The following is a 16,876-nucleotide window of genomic DNA, read 5'->3' as shown; positions in this document are numbered from 1 at the left end:
AGAAAAGCGCAGTTTTGTAAATTTCACCAAAAAGCACGTGCGATGATGTTAACTGACGTCATGACGCGCAGTAATTTTTATTCACTGCATACGTCAAGAAGTTCCTCCAGTATCACGTCATTAAAGGGTTATATTGTTTTGTTTTGAAGGTGTGTTTTTGTAAAGTTAATGTTTATGGAACTCATCTATTGAAATCTCATAATTATGGTTACATAAAGAGTAAAATAAAAGAAATGAAAAGTATTACGTCACAGAGCGTGACTCATCTGGCATGGGGGGATGCCGGATGGACTTTTCCAGCACGGCTGAATTTACCGGAAATACCTATCCGGTGTGCTAGAAAAGGAATTGTGGATATACATTACTCTCATTAATACTATTTTTAGATCATTGAACCAGACATACCAACCATGCGAAGGTTTGGAAAACAGATTTGGAATAGTTTGGAGTCACGGTGAAAATAAAGAAAACCAAGCAATTTAGCAAACACGTCTGTGGACAAATGTAATAATTGTCATGTTGTATATAAATCATGAACTCTATCATCAAGTCTTTCGTTTGGTCAAAATTACCGAAGTATTTATTCATTGGGTGAAAAGAACCTAAACAAAGTAACGACCGTGGAAAACTACTCAATGTTTTATCAATCTGCTTGTTCAACTCCTGCTTTACCTAAAACATTTTGACAGTATACTCATTTCTATAAAAAGGATATCAATATGCAGGTATTCACATGCACACATATTTCGACATAATTTATAATGTAGACTTTATCCACCATTCTGTATAATTGTTCGGGTAAAGATTCATTATTTTAGGGATATTTTTGGCTCGATGGCCAAATACAGGATGAATAAATTTTCTTTTCACATTAATATTCATCCTGAAGCTTATGAAATAATACAAATTTACTCTTCACATAACCTAACTTTAGGTTTCTGATATCCATATAAGTTTTTTTTTTATTTCATTAAGCCATTCACAAAAATGTTAAATGTTGATTATTTGTATTGGTATTATTATAAAGGTTATCACTTATTCATTACTAATAATTTAAAGGAAAGATCGAACATTTTAAGATATAACCTTGGCAGCATATATTTTAATTCCGACCGATGTTCAATGTCTCCTTTATCCTTACACAATTTAAAAGATATGTACATTCAATTAATACATAATGCTTAAAATTAATCAATGAACTTTTTGTTTCAACACAATATAACACGATCACATAACATACTATACTCGTATTCTGATAACAATACATATTCAATAACAGTAATCAATAAATATAACCAAATAAAATAGCAACACCATATGGGCATTCTTTTATTTAATAAGCCGACCGATTTTGTTTGTAATTATCAAGGCTTATAATAAATGAGTCACATGTGTAAACATATTTGCGTATATATATAAAGACAGGTTAGACAGTTCACTACGTAGTGCACTCACAGTTCACTCCTGGTCGTCGTCTTGTTAACAAGAAGTGCATCAGTCGTTAGCTTTATATAAGACTTGTAAATTTGTTTCATATTCATATTATTCTATAGAACCCTGACTTACTTTCGAACAAACAAATATAACAAATTTTATCTCAGAGCGTTATGCGTTATTCGGACACCAACTATTTGTTTATAGTATTGAATTTTATGATGTGTATAAATTCCAAAGATTCTTATGTTGAAACAATATACCATTGTATTCAAAGGAAAAAGGCTCTATACTTCATTTAGGCCGATTTATTTCTGTGTGTTTCACGTCAAATGGATGGGAGATTTGAACTTTCGAAACCGAATAAAAGACCAGTTTAAAACAATCGAAATCAGGCAAAAGAAACTGAATTTGTGAAGCTAATATAGGAAGTCAAATTTAACGAAAACCATGTGCAGCATTAGTGATTAATGAACCTACTATTGTGCTATTGTGGATAGCTTTTCAAGTACCTGCCTTATTTATCTCAAAGATATTTCATTAGAGATACCATGTTCTTCTCTTTTGGAATTTAGTGCTGCCTTAATATCTTTTGCAACGATGAAAACAACGTCATTTGACATACCTACTTGGAGGTTGCTTCGACTGTCTCTACTTCACTTGTTTTCATATATATTAAATCAGATAAAAAATGTACCAATTGAAATCTTGCAGACAATGGAGAGTGATTTGGACGTTTTATGGGATAAACATACATTTGATTACATATATATATATATAATAGTTATAGTATATTGCTTGTACAAATAAAACTTTATTGCTGAATGTCACTTGTATTTGAGTCTCAGAAGTATATCTGTCCTCTGGAGAATCTCGTAAAATAAATAAAAAAATCACATTGATTTATGAGCCAATTTGCTAATGATTTCCACTAACGCCCGTGAGAATTTCTTGATTATGATGAGATAACATTCATAAGGTAAAATTTTGCTTATGACACTCTTTCATGCTTTTGTTAAATAATATTTCATAATTAACGTATTACTAGAAGTAAAAAAAATAAAACATAAAAAAGCTTTCCTTTAGGCAATTCATATTGACTATCATGTTGACGAATACATTTATAAACTACCCAAATATCCTAAAGGGACGCAATAAAGATATGAAAAACAAGAATGTAAAGTCAACAGGTGTCTCCCTTTAAACATCAAATAATAACACCATTCAATGATTCAGCAAGAACCACACAGTACTGTGCTAAAATTACCATGGCCTTTATGTATATTCATTTTTTAGCATATTACAATGGATACAATGGGTAAAAATAAATGCAAAAAGAGTAAACTATTGCCAACTGAGAGTCCATTGAAGGCAGTGTTTTATTTATATCAGGAATCGATTTAAGATTAAAGCGGTGTTCAGGACTTGAACATTTTGGAACTCCTTAGGATAGATAAAATGACCTTTGTTTATTCTTTGATTAAACCTATAAATAAACGGGAACTCTTTCTGCGCTGCACAAAATCTCCAAAAGTCAGAGTGTTTTTTTCACATTTTGTTTTATATAAAAGTATGTACGTATTAATATTGTAATAGATATTACCTAGCACATGAAAATACTATAATGCGTATACATGTATCTGCTTATTTTGTTTTATCATATTTTGTTTTTAATACATCTTAGCAGGGAATACCTTCTGAGGTTTATTGGGTCAAGGTCAAGTTCATGGTTACTAGTATTAAACAAGAGCTTCCAAGTTTGGTGTGAAGTGGTTGTTCGTAAAGCAAAACTAAAAGAGCGGACCCTGTTAATACAGGTTTTAACAGATTCAAAAGTCATAATTCTGGACTGCCAGAGGTGACATGACTTGTTATTGAGATATTAGGCACATACATATGTTGAATGAATTGTGTTATGATTGGACAAGGGCTTCTAAAGTTAACAATCAGACAAATACCGATATTAGGTAATTTCTATAATTAAAGGGCAGTAAATCACGAGAGACTCAAGCGATATGGGGATTTATCAGTTGTTCGGATATAATGACCATACACATTCTGACCAAATTTTGCGAATAGTGGACAAAGTATTCCTAAGTTTTTGATCGGCAATTATGATATAAGATATTTATATAATTAAAGAGCGATAACTCTTGAATTACTCAATCGATATGGCTAGTTATCAAACTTCTCTAAGATATTATTTCAATAAACAATACGGTGACACAGTATTCTAAAAATGATTGGACAAGAGCTATAGTAGGCAATCTCTATAATATCAGGGCGATAACTCTGGAGTGGCGCAAGCAATATGGCTTGTTATCAAATTTGTTTGAGATGTTATGACTTTCACACAAAACGTAAATTTTATGTAAACAGTAGTACCATATCAAATACAAACGCACTACCGTATATAGACTTAGCAATTTTAAAAGAAATACATTAAATGATGGGAATGGGAATATGATCATTCTGGCCCAAAAATGACATTTTGAGAGATTTTAACCTTTATGATGCCAAGTATTTCTAGAACAAAAATCCAAAGTTTCAAGTCAAAATTCACAAAAACTAAAAAAATATAGTACTTTTCGTAACACGGGTGTAGAAATCGAAATGAACAAAATGTATGGTCTAATGTGTTTATTTAGAATGAAATATCCATGTCAGATAAGTATCATGTCAAGGACTATTTACATGTAACATATAAGTTTTAGCATAGAAACAATAAGCACTCATAGTTTGATTACAAAAGTTAACGAAAAGTTCATAAGTGCATTTGGTTGCTATGGTAACTATTGATAATGCCATTTTCCCTCATTTTCTAAATGTTTCTCAAAAAATAATGTTTTTCATAAAGTTGTGTTTTAAGTTATTGACATTTTTATGATACCAAGCAATTGCAGAAATAAAATCTGAACTAGTCAGTCAAATATTAAAAAAACAACAATGGATATGGAACATTTCGTAACAGAGAGCTTTAACACAATTTGAACGAAATGTTCGCTAAATCTGTTCTTATTTTGAATGAAGTACACAAGTCAAAATATTAATATATAAAACTATCTTTACTAGTATCACATTCACTACAAAAGGAAAATAACAAGTATACATTGCTAATGTCCATAATGATAAAGAAACTTACAACAAAGGTCAAAGCAAAATTCAGTTGCTATGGTTACTTATGAAAATGCTATTACCAATCATTTTTGAAAGTCCGCATAATTTTTTTTTATTTATAAGTTATTGACATCTTTATGATACTAAGTATTTACAGAAATTAACTCTAAAGTTTCACGTTAAATTTCACAAAAGTTATAAAACATATGAAACATTATGAAACACAGGGATAAAAAACAATGTGAACAAAACTGTTCTTATTTTAAATATTATATATATGTCAAGATACCTGTTTAAATATATCACTTATCTTTACTAGTGTTACATAAACTTCAACATTAAAATAGCAAGTACACATTGCTAATGTCTATAATGACATAGAAATTGGCCACAAAGGTCAAAGCAAAAATCGGTTGCTATGGTTACTAATGAAAATGCTATTTCCAATCATTTTCAAAGTCTGCCACAAATAATGTGTTCTCAATATACAATGCGTTTTAAGTTATTGGCATGTAAATGATACCAAGTATCTTAGGTATAAAAACTAAAGTTTCTAGTCATTTTTGTACAAAGAAATCAAAAGATATGGATCATTCTGTTACACATTGGTAAGCCAGTTTGAAAACAATGTCCACTAAAAATGTTCTTATTTTAAATGCAGTGTCCATGCCGAAATACTAACTTAACTGTCTGTTATAGCTAACACATAAACTAATTCATAGACACAAAGAGTACACATTGCTCATTATATGTACAAAATGACATAAAAGAACTACATAAAACAACAGCCTGTTGCTATGGTTACATGTGATAAGCCATTTTTTACTCATTTCTTTCATATTTGCAACAAACATTTGATCTACAATCGACATTTCACCAACAAATGAGTAAACTTCGACTTTACACAGAGTTGGTTTAGGGCATACTGCAGATCTTGATGACTCAGATCTAAAGAATGGACCAAAAGAATATTGAAGGTACGATTGACGTTCAGCATCTAGGCACGTTGCGTGCTTTATTTCAGGCAAAACACCACATTCTGGACTCATCCTCAAAAGAATAACTTCAATTTCTGAGGAATCTACAAACTCTTTGCATACTAAACTCCTGGTTTATGTTTTGATACATAGAAATGGTGGTATTTGGTAATATTCTTTAGAGTTTTGAAATATGTATCTAGGAATGATTTCCAACTGTGAACTGTGATTGGCTGTTGAGGGTCATAAACCAAGTGTGGGATGTTGTGGCCGGACTTTGAAGGGGTGAAAACAGTGTGGGCAATTTCTTGAAGATTCTCGGCATTACAACATCGCCACTGGACCTTCCAGTTGCCGAAGTGACAGTCAGGAGCAAATTTGGTGTGCCCAGCCAACATAGTGTTTAGTGTTACACTCTCATGCAATCCTGAAAATTGTTGGAAGATCTGTTTAGTGTAAATAAAACTTATCTATATTCACAAAAAATATAACTAAGCAAATGATTTTAACTAGGGTATAATAAAGTTTTCAAGACATATAAATCTTACAATAATGGAGTGTTAACATATGTTTATTTAGTTAACATATTCCTCATATCAAATTACTGCCAACTACACTTTAACTTCATCCAGTTCTGCATCCTTTAAAATTAAAGCACCAATCGCAGATATCAATGATGTGATTGATTTCAAAAGACAGTGCATTTGTCCTAAAAAATCAGACAAACAATTATTAACGATAAGAAAACTTACCTGTCATTACAGGTCACATGGCATACCAAAGCACAGCATTGTTCTTGTTTTGGCCGACAGCATTATCGAAATAAACCTGGAAAATTTAATACATTTTTTTTCTTTTTTAAGCTATATGCAGTACATGAAGAAAGCAATGTTATATTGATGGACACATTTCATAAGCCATGGTTGAATCCAAATATCCAATCGTTATCAATCATCGAATGTGAAATGGAAAAAAAAATCTGAGTAAGAATGTGTTTCATGGTGTAAAATATGTTAAGTTTCATCATCTTTTATATTCACTATTGATTCTCATAATCTCTTCTCAGCAATAAGGATAAAGTTTGCATAAGCTGTTTGAACCTTTAATCCATTAAAATTCTATAGATAATTTAAATGGGTGAAGCACTAAATACCTCAGCATGTTTTTCACCGACACCATAGTGCTGAAAGTAGTGGTGGGCCAGGCTCACGACACTGTCACTTCCTTTCCCCGGCAATTCGGCCTCGTCCACCAGATAAAATGTCTACTTTCCTGTACAAATAAATGTTAACTATTGTTAAAGGGACTATACACCAGATTGGCACCAAAAACAGTTTTTTTCTGTAACAAATCTCAGGACAATTATTTAATAAAATGTTTTACTCTTTGATATCATAATTGTAAAAAAAATACCAAAATGTAAATGTTCGATCCGGATTCACCAAAATTGCAGTCCAATGTTGTATCTACTGTGCTACGAAGGCTTACTCTAAACCTTTGGAATATCTAAGCTTTATACCTAACTTGGTAATATCAGGTGATAACATCGACAAGCCAATCACGCATACAAATGAATTCTACTAGGTATACATACCTAGTAATCTTTTTTAATGGTACAATACGAAAAAACTGCAAATATATAATTGTAAACTATGTGGTACTTCAGTAACATGTAGTTAGTTTCAATGCATTGTACTCATTGATACCAAGTTTATGTCAGTTTTCGACAATTTTCTTCTTTTTTTCCCGCTATTTCATCATATGGTGTATAGCCCCTTTAATTGATTTCACAAATAATAATAAAATTGTACTGAAATAGTCAGCAAGAAGATAATGTAGACAACCCAAAATGACACTAACAGATAGCTGTATTACTTTTACAGATCTTTATTTCTAATTAAAATTCATTTTTAAAATCCAAGCTAAGATCAAGAGTGTTTAACTTGTTTACGTTGAATCTTTTAAAAGGATTTCTAAGTATGGCCAAGGTAAAAGTTTTTGAACAGGAATACAAAGCTGACAACATAAAAAATCTAACCTAAAAAATTAATTCTGACTTGGAAAGACAATTTTTACAGGTACATCATTATTGTATAAGATCTGTCTTATTCTGTTACTCCATGTTTAATTCAGAGTGACATCTTACCATAAAAACATAGCTGAACCTAAGGCACACATCCGAAACACATGACACTTCTGTGGGGTGGCGAAATATATCGGCCCAACTTGTTGGCATGATGTGGATAGTGGGCTTGCTGGGCAAAATCCCATGAGTAGTGGTAGTGCACATCTTGGCTACATGGTTCAGCACCTTCAAAGACAATAATGATAGCAAATAAAAATCAAATAGTATTTTACTTTATGAAAACAGGTGATCCGAACCGTTATTCAGTAACATTCAAATGATAGTAGTATGCACACTGCAGTTTGTTTACATTTTGAATCTCCTTGACATCTTCAGTTCTCAGAGTACCATCATAATTATTTTACATTTTTTTATGCCGTTGAAATTAGTCTCATAACATCATGTCCACTATCAGACTCTTGTTCACTTCACAATCAAAATCATCATTATTTATCAAACATAAAATTGACCTTTCATCTGAATCTTTTATATTTTGACTTTGAGAAGACTGCACAAATTCATTTATAATAAAGATTGTCAAGTTAAAGTTGTTCATTTGCAAAATCTGGATCATCATTTTGAATATATTCTTTTTCATAAGGTTCCGTCGAGGCCTGTGACAACGTTTAACATTTAACCTTGGCGGTCATTATCGGTTGCTAACAACAAAACAATTCGCAGAATTCACTTCCGGGTTTTGACAATTACTTTGATTGCCATGTGAAAGTACTGTCAAATTACTTATCAAGCTTGTAGGTTGTGTTATACTGATTAAAAATAATCATTAATGATTAAATAACATTTTATTTGTACTTACCACTTGAATTTCCACAATTTAAACCAAGAAACGTTGAAGTTTAACGCCGGATGTTCCTCGTGATAAACTGGGAAACGGTGTCTCGGTTACTACGTTGTTTGTCAGAATGTTAACAAATATCGGTTATAAACAACCATTTCATGATCAAGCATATTCTGATCAATGTTCTTTCGTTTCAAAAAAATAAAATAATACTGTTTTTATTTCAAAAACGCCTCACATCATCGACCAGAAATGTTTGCACCTTACCGTCATACAAACGTAGTTACCAAAGTCCAAAAGCCGAACAGCTGACCAACTCTTTCGGTAAATTAAACACACGTTCAAAGGTTATGATCAACTAAACGTCAATAAATAGTGTTGCAGAGGGTTTATTGCTGAAATTGACGTGTGTTTTTTTATGTTGACAACAAATAACTAAGTTTTAAGCTCGAAAATACCATGAAAAATCAAGGGGAAAAGAGTGCGCGATTTGATTCTCGCTTTTTCTCGTTATTCACGTTAGCGCCACAATGATCAAAATCGCGTTCCCATCCACATTTATGTTTTCCAATACTTCCACAAATCGCTTGGATTTCTTTCGTTTTTATTAGTTTAAGCGCTCTCTTTATGCCTCGTATCAGCGTTTATAATAAACCCTTTTCAACGAGTATTTGCCGATTTATATTACCCTCTACACCACTAAAAGAAGCTTCATTTACTAAGTTTTAAACCCCGAACAGTCACATCAATCGAGTTCTAATCATTCGAAATCACAGAGTCATACAATCTATTTGGCAGCATTGCAAAATATATTTCTTTAAAATTCCTCCTTTAAGCTATCTGATCATTTAATCCGAATTAATCCCTTGCAATATTTTTTTTATCTTCATTGACAAGACTTGATGCGCATGTGTGGTTTCGAGTAGTGGGAGAAACTGCAATACCCGGATGAAACCTACGTATATGGCTAGTTGACCACAATCCATGTGATGGATGTGCAGACATTCATAATGATTTATGTATTAAATTGCACATTCAAAATTTGAATCTAGCGCTTGCATGACATAAGACATTTGACATGAAAAATGAATGTCATTTTGGAACGACATTTGACATTGTACATAACGAAAACACAATTTTGATTTACAAAAGAAAAACAATTGGCATTTATAAAACCGAAAAGGTCAATAGTAAAGTAAGCTAAAAATATTTAGTTTAGATTACATAGATGTCTTACCGGAGATTGACAAAATTGATATCTGTCACCAAGCCCAGGACTGTTACATTTTCACATTTCGTAATCATTTGATGCGAAATTAAAGCTTTTTATTACATGAAACAACATACATGCCTGTTTGTAACAAACTGTATCGATATAGTATTATATATTTAAGAATATAGGAAAGCTGAGAGTAATCACCGTCACAAAATTAAAAACTACAACGCTAAGTTCTCAGTTATTCGTTGATACTTGCTTTGAACGATAGGAAATTAAAGGCAACACCCACAACTTCTTAACGGCTTTCTTTCTTAAGTGATGATGATTTTAAAAAGTTAAGGATACGGGAAACAAAACACGTTTTTAATATAAGAAGAAACAAAAATTAACACGAATACTATGACGTATATTATAAAACAATAACGTGGTGTGCGTTGTCAGGTGTAGAATATTTACCAACACCTTTACATTTTGGCTTAATTAATCTACTAATTTTACTTAGATTTTCTTCGAATGGTAAGAAATTAAAGGCAACACCCATAACGTCTTAGCGGTGTTCTTTCATAAGCGAGGATGGCGAAGATTTAATAAAATAAATAAATTGAAAAACATGTTTGACCATAAGTCAATATAAGATAACGAATAAATTTACGCTATTATCATTCGTACAATAGATAGCGGCAAGAGAGAAACGTAAAATGAGTTTTGCCTAAATTAATAAATTTTCCAGAATATGTTAGACATTAAAGGCAACACCTATAATGATTAAACGGCTTTCTTTCATAAGCAAGGCTGACGACGATTTTACTAAAATAAAGAAAATAGGAAAGCACGTTTGCAAAGAAGTCTATATAAGATAATAAATCAATTTGCCTGTTGTAACTTTTAAAATATAACAAATGTTGTTGGACAAATACTTTGAAAAATGCAAAGCAATATTGCTTTCATCGTTTAACATATTTGTTTTTCTTAGAATTAAACGAACTTAACGTCAACACCCATAGGTCTTAACGACATTCTTTCATATGTTAGAATGACTATTTGTAAGATGTAAATAGCTTCAAGTAAGTTATGAAACATTGTTGTTCATGGTAAAGACAAAAACAGTAGTTTTTAACTGTCTATAAATATATATTTTCTATTTTCTTATGAACGAAAAACACAGAAATTGTCTAATTATTTGCTTTAAATTGTACGACCTTAATGTCAATACCAAAGCGTTTTAGAAGGTTTTCTTTCATATGTGAGAATGGCAATGTAGTTAAATTCTTATGAATCATCATCTTTAGGGAATTTGAAAGCGTTTAGCTATTCAAAATAAATAAGAACCAAAATTCATCAGATTTCCAAAATCTATAAATATTCTCAACTTCCAATATACACATACAATTTTGTAGACAACCACTAGACGCATGTCACCCACCAAATATCTAAGCTCTAGACATTATTTTGTGAAAGTGACTTTGACGCTTGATGCCACACCAGCAATCCCATAAAAGGTCTTTGTAAACTTTTTCTATATACATGTACCAAAATTGGTTGCAAAAATAACGGCTGATTCAGGTGCGTGCTATGATTTCAAAACTATGAGTTTTAAACCATAAACAGCATGAGGATTGAAAATGTTGCAGTTTTGCTAAATATTTCGCTATTTCATAATTGTACAATATGTTCATGGATAAGAATAGTCACTTATTGGCTCAATATATCAGGGGCTAAGATTCCAGTTTCCAAAGCCATATGTTTCAGAATACTTCTGACTATTCTTAATGCATTCAATATTCTGCAAATAAACACAGCAGATATACGATTATTGAAAATAAGCTTTCAATCATGATTCCAGGATATATCCTAAATGTTACCATCCATAATTATATACGTACATAATGTTTATCCTTATACCAGTCCAGCCCAGATCTGGCTGCATGTAACTCCCTAGTGGTTTAAATGAGAACAACATATCAAAATCGCAATACTGATAACATCACTTAGTATATATTAACAGTCACCTGTGTCTGCACCTTATTTGAGAACAAACTTTTGTTACTCCCTCAATTTCTCACACATTGTTCCATTTATGGTTCGTCTGATATAATAATATTAAATCAATGACGTATGTTGTTAATTAATCATGAGAAACTGTAGGGGTTTTACCTCTAGCTTAAAAGATACAATGGAAAACAAGGTAAGGCAGTTCAATTTCAGCATTTATATTTCCGTAAGGCACAACCTATCCCCCATCATACATACTACAATCCCAAACAAATTGCCAGTTTTCCATGACCCAAAATTTATTTCCTTGTTGGACTTTAATACCAACTTGAACATTTATAATGAGTGAGTATATAAAACATTGTTGCATTCCTGCATTTCTTAAACATAGATTTTAGTTTCATTAATTAAGAATAACTGATTGGATAGGATTCTAATTACGAAAGGCAGTAATAATGGTACTAATCAACATGGATCATATATATCATAGTTTTGAATTATTGATTGAAATAATTATATCATTGTTATATATATCCAGAAACAAAATAAACACACTTCCAACAGTTTAAGCCAAACAGGTTTTATCTCACTGTATAGAATTGTAAAAGATTAAAAGTTATTTAGTATAAACATTCCCATTACTGAAAAACAATGACGTTAATTTGGCGTTTTCAGCATAAATCAATTTGCTTGACTGTAATTAAAAAGAACAAAACTAGTTCCATTAGGCCTTTAAGAAATTGGTTTGCTGCAGGTTACTGACTGTGTTGGATTTATAATTTCCTAAGGACACTGATGCCCCATATGACTTGTTTGTCACAAAATACATTATTTTAAGCTTTCTCCATACGAGAAAATGTGCAACGGAATAATGAGTTCCGGAACTTATATTATCAAGTATCTCTCTTAAAAATCACCTGAGTGTATGCAAAACAGTTTTGAGCGACACAAGTCAACAAGTCCAAATATGCTATTTTTGCTGATCCTAGGGCCAAAACTCTGGTTGTGCTATGTGTAGAAAGAAATAAATCCCCGACTTCACGTCCTGAGCTCCGAAGGTAATATGCAGGGGTTCCAACGTGAAATGTGTTCGCCGAATTTTAAGTGAGGAAAATTGTGTGAAGCCGAATAAAATGGCGGCGTTGAAAGGAATTTCGGTGTTTCAAGGATGTATTTTCACCTGGTAAGTAAATTATATCACCTTTCTCGCAATATAAATACGCCTACCCGGAGACCACACGTGTAAGCGTCTCTCGGTTTTTTAACCTATGTTTCTAGAGGCCTTTACAAAAACGTTATTGAATGTATAAGCTGAACGATTGATTGTTTACAAAGTGAAAATAGAAAATTGCGTGACTTGAAACTGTGTTTTCGGCCCCCGTTTACCATTGTTGTACCTGTTTTAGCTATTTGTTATTGAATATTTGCATTATTTATCTTTTCGACCGCTACTGCACTTACATGGGTATTATACGGCCGATTTGTTCATGTTTAAACACCTTTTATGTTGGGCCAATTCCACTAAACAGCAACAAGCACCACAATTCACTTGTTTTAGATCAATAAGTCATATTCGATATTAAAAATTTCCACGGAGGAAAATCCCTTTCATTCTTTAAATACAAACAAATTATTACTCTAAATTACACTAAAGGTACTGTTTAATATAAAATGCAATCATATAAATTATTATGGTTAAAGTATTCAACATACTCTTACCGTGCTAAAGTTCAGGCTCTCTGTTTTAGGAAAAATGATGAAAACTAACAATTAGTGAATGAAACAGCGAATACGTGGAAGCTTAGCCTTACAACTCCTTATATTTTTTTTCTACGAACAATGACTGACAGTAGTCAAGAGTATGAAATGGGCGTGAACAGCATATCTGAAGAGCTTTGGTTGGTAGTTCGTCGTGATATGGTAACGAGGTACCGGCTTTCTTCTATCGATAAAGTAAGAATGCATGCTTGAAGTACTATATAAGAGATCTGAAACGATATACCTGATCAAAACTTTCTGAGCTTACACAAGCTACTACAAAAGAACACTAACGTACACAGAATATAACTAAATTGGTTTTCAAAAGAACACTGCAACAGAGTTATTTGAGTTACTTGACGCCAGTAGAAGTCATGTCGATCGTTCTGCCTAACGTATGTGCTAGCGTGGATCTGTGTGAGGAGAGCCTGATCGGTTCGGAGTTCGCTCGGGAAGCTATCATATCCGCAGTGATGTGTTCGTCAGGTCATGGTTTCATCTCCAGGCGCCCTACCCAACTCTGGACTGTGCGCAGCCACGGTGGAGACGTGTTGTATTCCTTAAATTCTTAAACCTGGCTAAACTCCAGCGTTCAACCAACTTGAAGTTGCTCTTCAAGTTCATGGGGAAAACGATAGCAGGGAGAACAACGTTTCAAGAAATGTCAAGTGTTGGCTTATATAAACAATAACTTGACAGTGATATGTAAATACACTGCGGTCAACTACCTCAGAGATCTCAATGGTAATCTAGCGGGAAAGTGATGTTTGTGGGTCGAACATATCACATGATCGAACGATGGATATTGCCTTGATTAAAGGAAAGCAGTCGACATACAACAGCTGAACACCATTCTGACTTTATCGTTCATGTTGCTTAATCAGTAGTATCACTAGACTGTCTGACTTAAGTATTGTCTGTATATTTCTGTAAAAAATCTTTTATTTGTAACATTTCAACATATCTCATGTTTTCATTGTACTCATTATGTGTTAGGTCGAAGATCGAAACTATATTTGTTTCTGTTCGTTAAAATATTGATGTTGTACATATTGAAACTCAGGCAGTGCGCCCCATTGTGTACATGTCATAAAGACATTCTCTATTGTCAATAAATTGCATTTATGTTGTTAATGAGATGAAATTGAATATTGAAACGGAAAACAATAAAATCATATGAAACAAATATATTTCTTGTTTTTATTTCAAGGAGATAATGTTTTTGCCTGCAATAGTTGCTATCATTTTTGAGTTGACAAAAGACAGAACATAATAGCGATACCTCCAACGAAAGATGCACTAACAAAGTGTTATCATTAAGAAATGATCAAAAGGTTTCGAAAAAATATATATATCTAAAACGGTAGACATTTTTTGAAACAAACGTCAACCTCTATATCAAAGCTACTTTAATGGTATTGATTTGGTTACTACACAAATAGAATTATGCCCGAAATGCGAATGCGGTAGTAACTTACTCAGAGGCAGTACTTTTCGCACTCATTAAGATATACATGAAAGGCAAATGACGATCAAAATGTCGATATGTTCTCCTTCAAAGACTCCTTATTGTACCGATGTGATTGCCAAATTATCCAAATAGTTTTCTTTATAAGCCTTAGCAAATAAATTAGATTGGAATTTCAACCGTTTCCCCATCTTGACAAAGGGTTTATCAAACCTCAAAGAATAATTAATGCTGCAGATTTCGAACGACCAAACATATTTTATTTGCTGCAATACACCCTTAATGTGAAAAGTCATAGATTATGTCATCAATATATTTGACGCATATTAGTTCGTAATCAGACAGCAATGGAAGGTCAAGCACGTATTTTATCTACTGCACCCTAGTTTTAAATACATACACATTGATGGAGCCAGACATGGAGATCAGTGTGAGCAAGTGATTAATATAGATATAATATATGCGAGTGTATACATATTCATCATGACTGTTCCCGTTAGTTCTTGGTCTGTCCTTGATTTTCAAAGACGAATAAAATAGTTAATTCATGAAATTGAACGAAAAATACATATTCCTATCAGACCAGTGATCAAATATATACATGAAATAAAATGTACATACGAAAGTATCTTTGGTAAACAAAAAACTTATAAAACAAGTATATCACAACAGAAAATTAACAAGTTTAGACAAATTATCTTATACATTATTAAAAAATGATTATTTTTGAGAACATCTCATAAATATTCTCGAACCAAACATCTCTATACTGTGTGTACACGGTATAAATATGCACGATACTTTAAATACTTGTGTATCGTTTTTGAAGATGTACAGTTCAACATCGTTGAGCACAAAGTTGGTAGAAACAGTTTACTAATTAACTGAGAACTTTTTTTCCGTTAAACACAATGGGTGCAAGTACGATAGTAGACAACATGACTGTTTGGAATGATCAAACATTAGGCAAAACTGTTACATATTTTATTTGTCTTAAAAACATTTGCACACTACATGTGCTCAGGATAACAATAAAAACAGTGACCGGGAAGGTGCGATTCCTTTTGATTGTTTCTCTAAGCAAATGCATGTATGTGTGAACAAAAGCTTATCACGCATTGAAAGAGGCAATAGTTTGTGGAGCTGTTCAAAAATTGAAACTTACAATGTAATTATGAGTAGTTATAGTATATGTGCTAAATTAAAATCACAGCTTTTACATTTTTACGTTTAATAAAAAAAGATAAAAAACTACTACAATGAAAACAGTTAAAAATATTAACAAGAAAATCTATATCTAATTAGACATTTCATAATTTAATAAGGGTTTACAAGGATGGTTTTGCATGGCAAAAAAAACCCCCAAAAACGTAGAAGGATCATATTTAATTTCTCAACCAATGGAACTAACTGTACAGAATGACAATTCGCGCTAAAACAACAATTCAGCAAGTAATAGAGCATGGTCGCAACGATAATCAGAGTATCAATTCAGTCTGAAATGGAATATCACCGAAACGTCTACCAATTCAAAATGGTTAATCGAAATTCAAGGCACATTTAAATCTATATATCTTGAACAACCAGACAAGACCTCGATGATTTCTGCAAATAACGTATTATCTTTACTAACGAAATGCAAAGACAACACGGACCGTCAAATGGAATGTTTTGGACATACTAAATTTAACTCAATCCCCATGTTCAAGGTTTGCTTTAATTGCTCCATATACTGCAGTCATGATAGTTATCTAATTTGTTTGCATTCAGAAGCGAAAGTATAAATTATTTAAAATGTTGTTCGCATATCGCGTAGTTTGAACAGTATACAAAATGCAAAAATATAAATACTAAGGGAATGAAGAATTACAAGAGTATGTTGAATAGTATTGATGGAGTTATCCCTGTACTTTTTCTGTGATTGCATTACAAGCAAAGTGCCAAACTCATCTTCAACAACAATTGTGGTAGCACATTTGTACAAAAT

At 32.3% G+C, this 16,876-nt stretch overlaps 1 pseudogene; it reads right to left on the bottom strand.

Moving 5' to 3' along the window:
* Positions 1–4,059: 4,059 nt before the first annotated feature.
* Positions 4,060–16,876, bottom strand: part of LOC128235989 (uncharacterized) — a 79,464-nt pseudogene continuing 66,647 nt past the window's right edge.

This window comes from Mya arenaria, chromosome 5 (genome assembly GCF_026914265.1).
Source record: "Mya arenaria isolate MELC-2E11 chromosome 5, ASM2691426v1".
NCBI classification, from domain to species: domain Eukaryota; kingdom Metazoa; phylum Mollusca; class Bivalvia; order Myida; family Myidae; genus Mya; species Mya arenaria.
The sequence above is the reverse complement of the archived record's forward strand: the minus strand, read 5'-3'. Positions and strand labels throughout refer to the sequence as shown.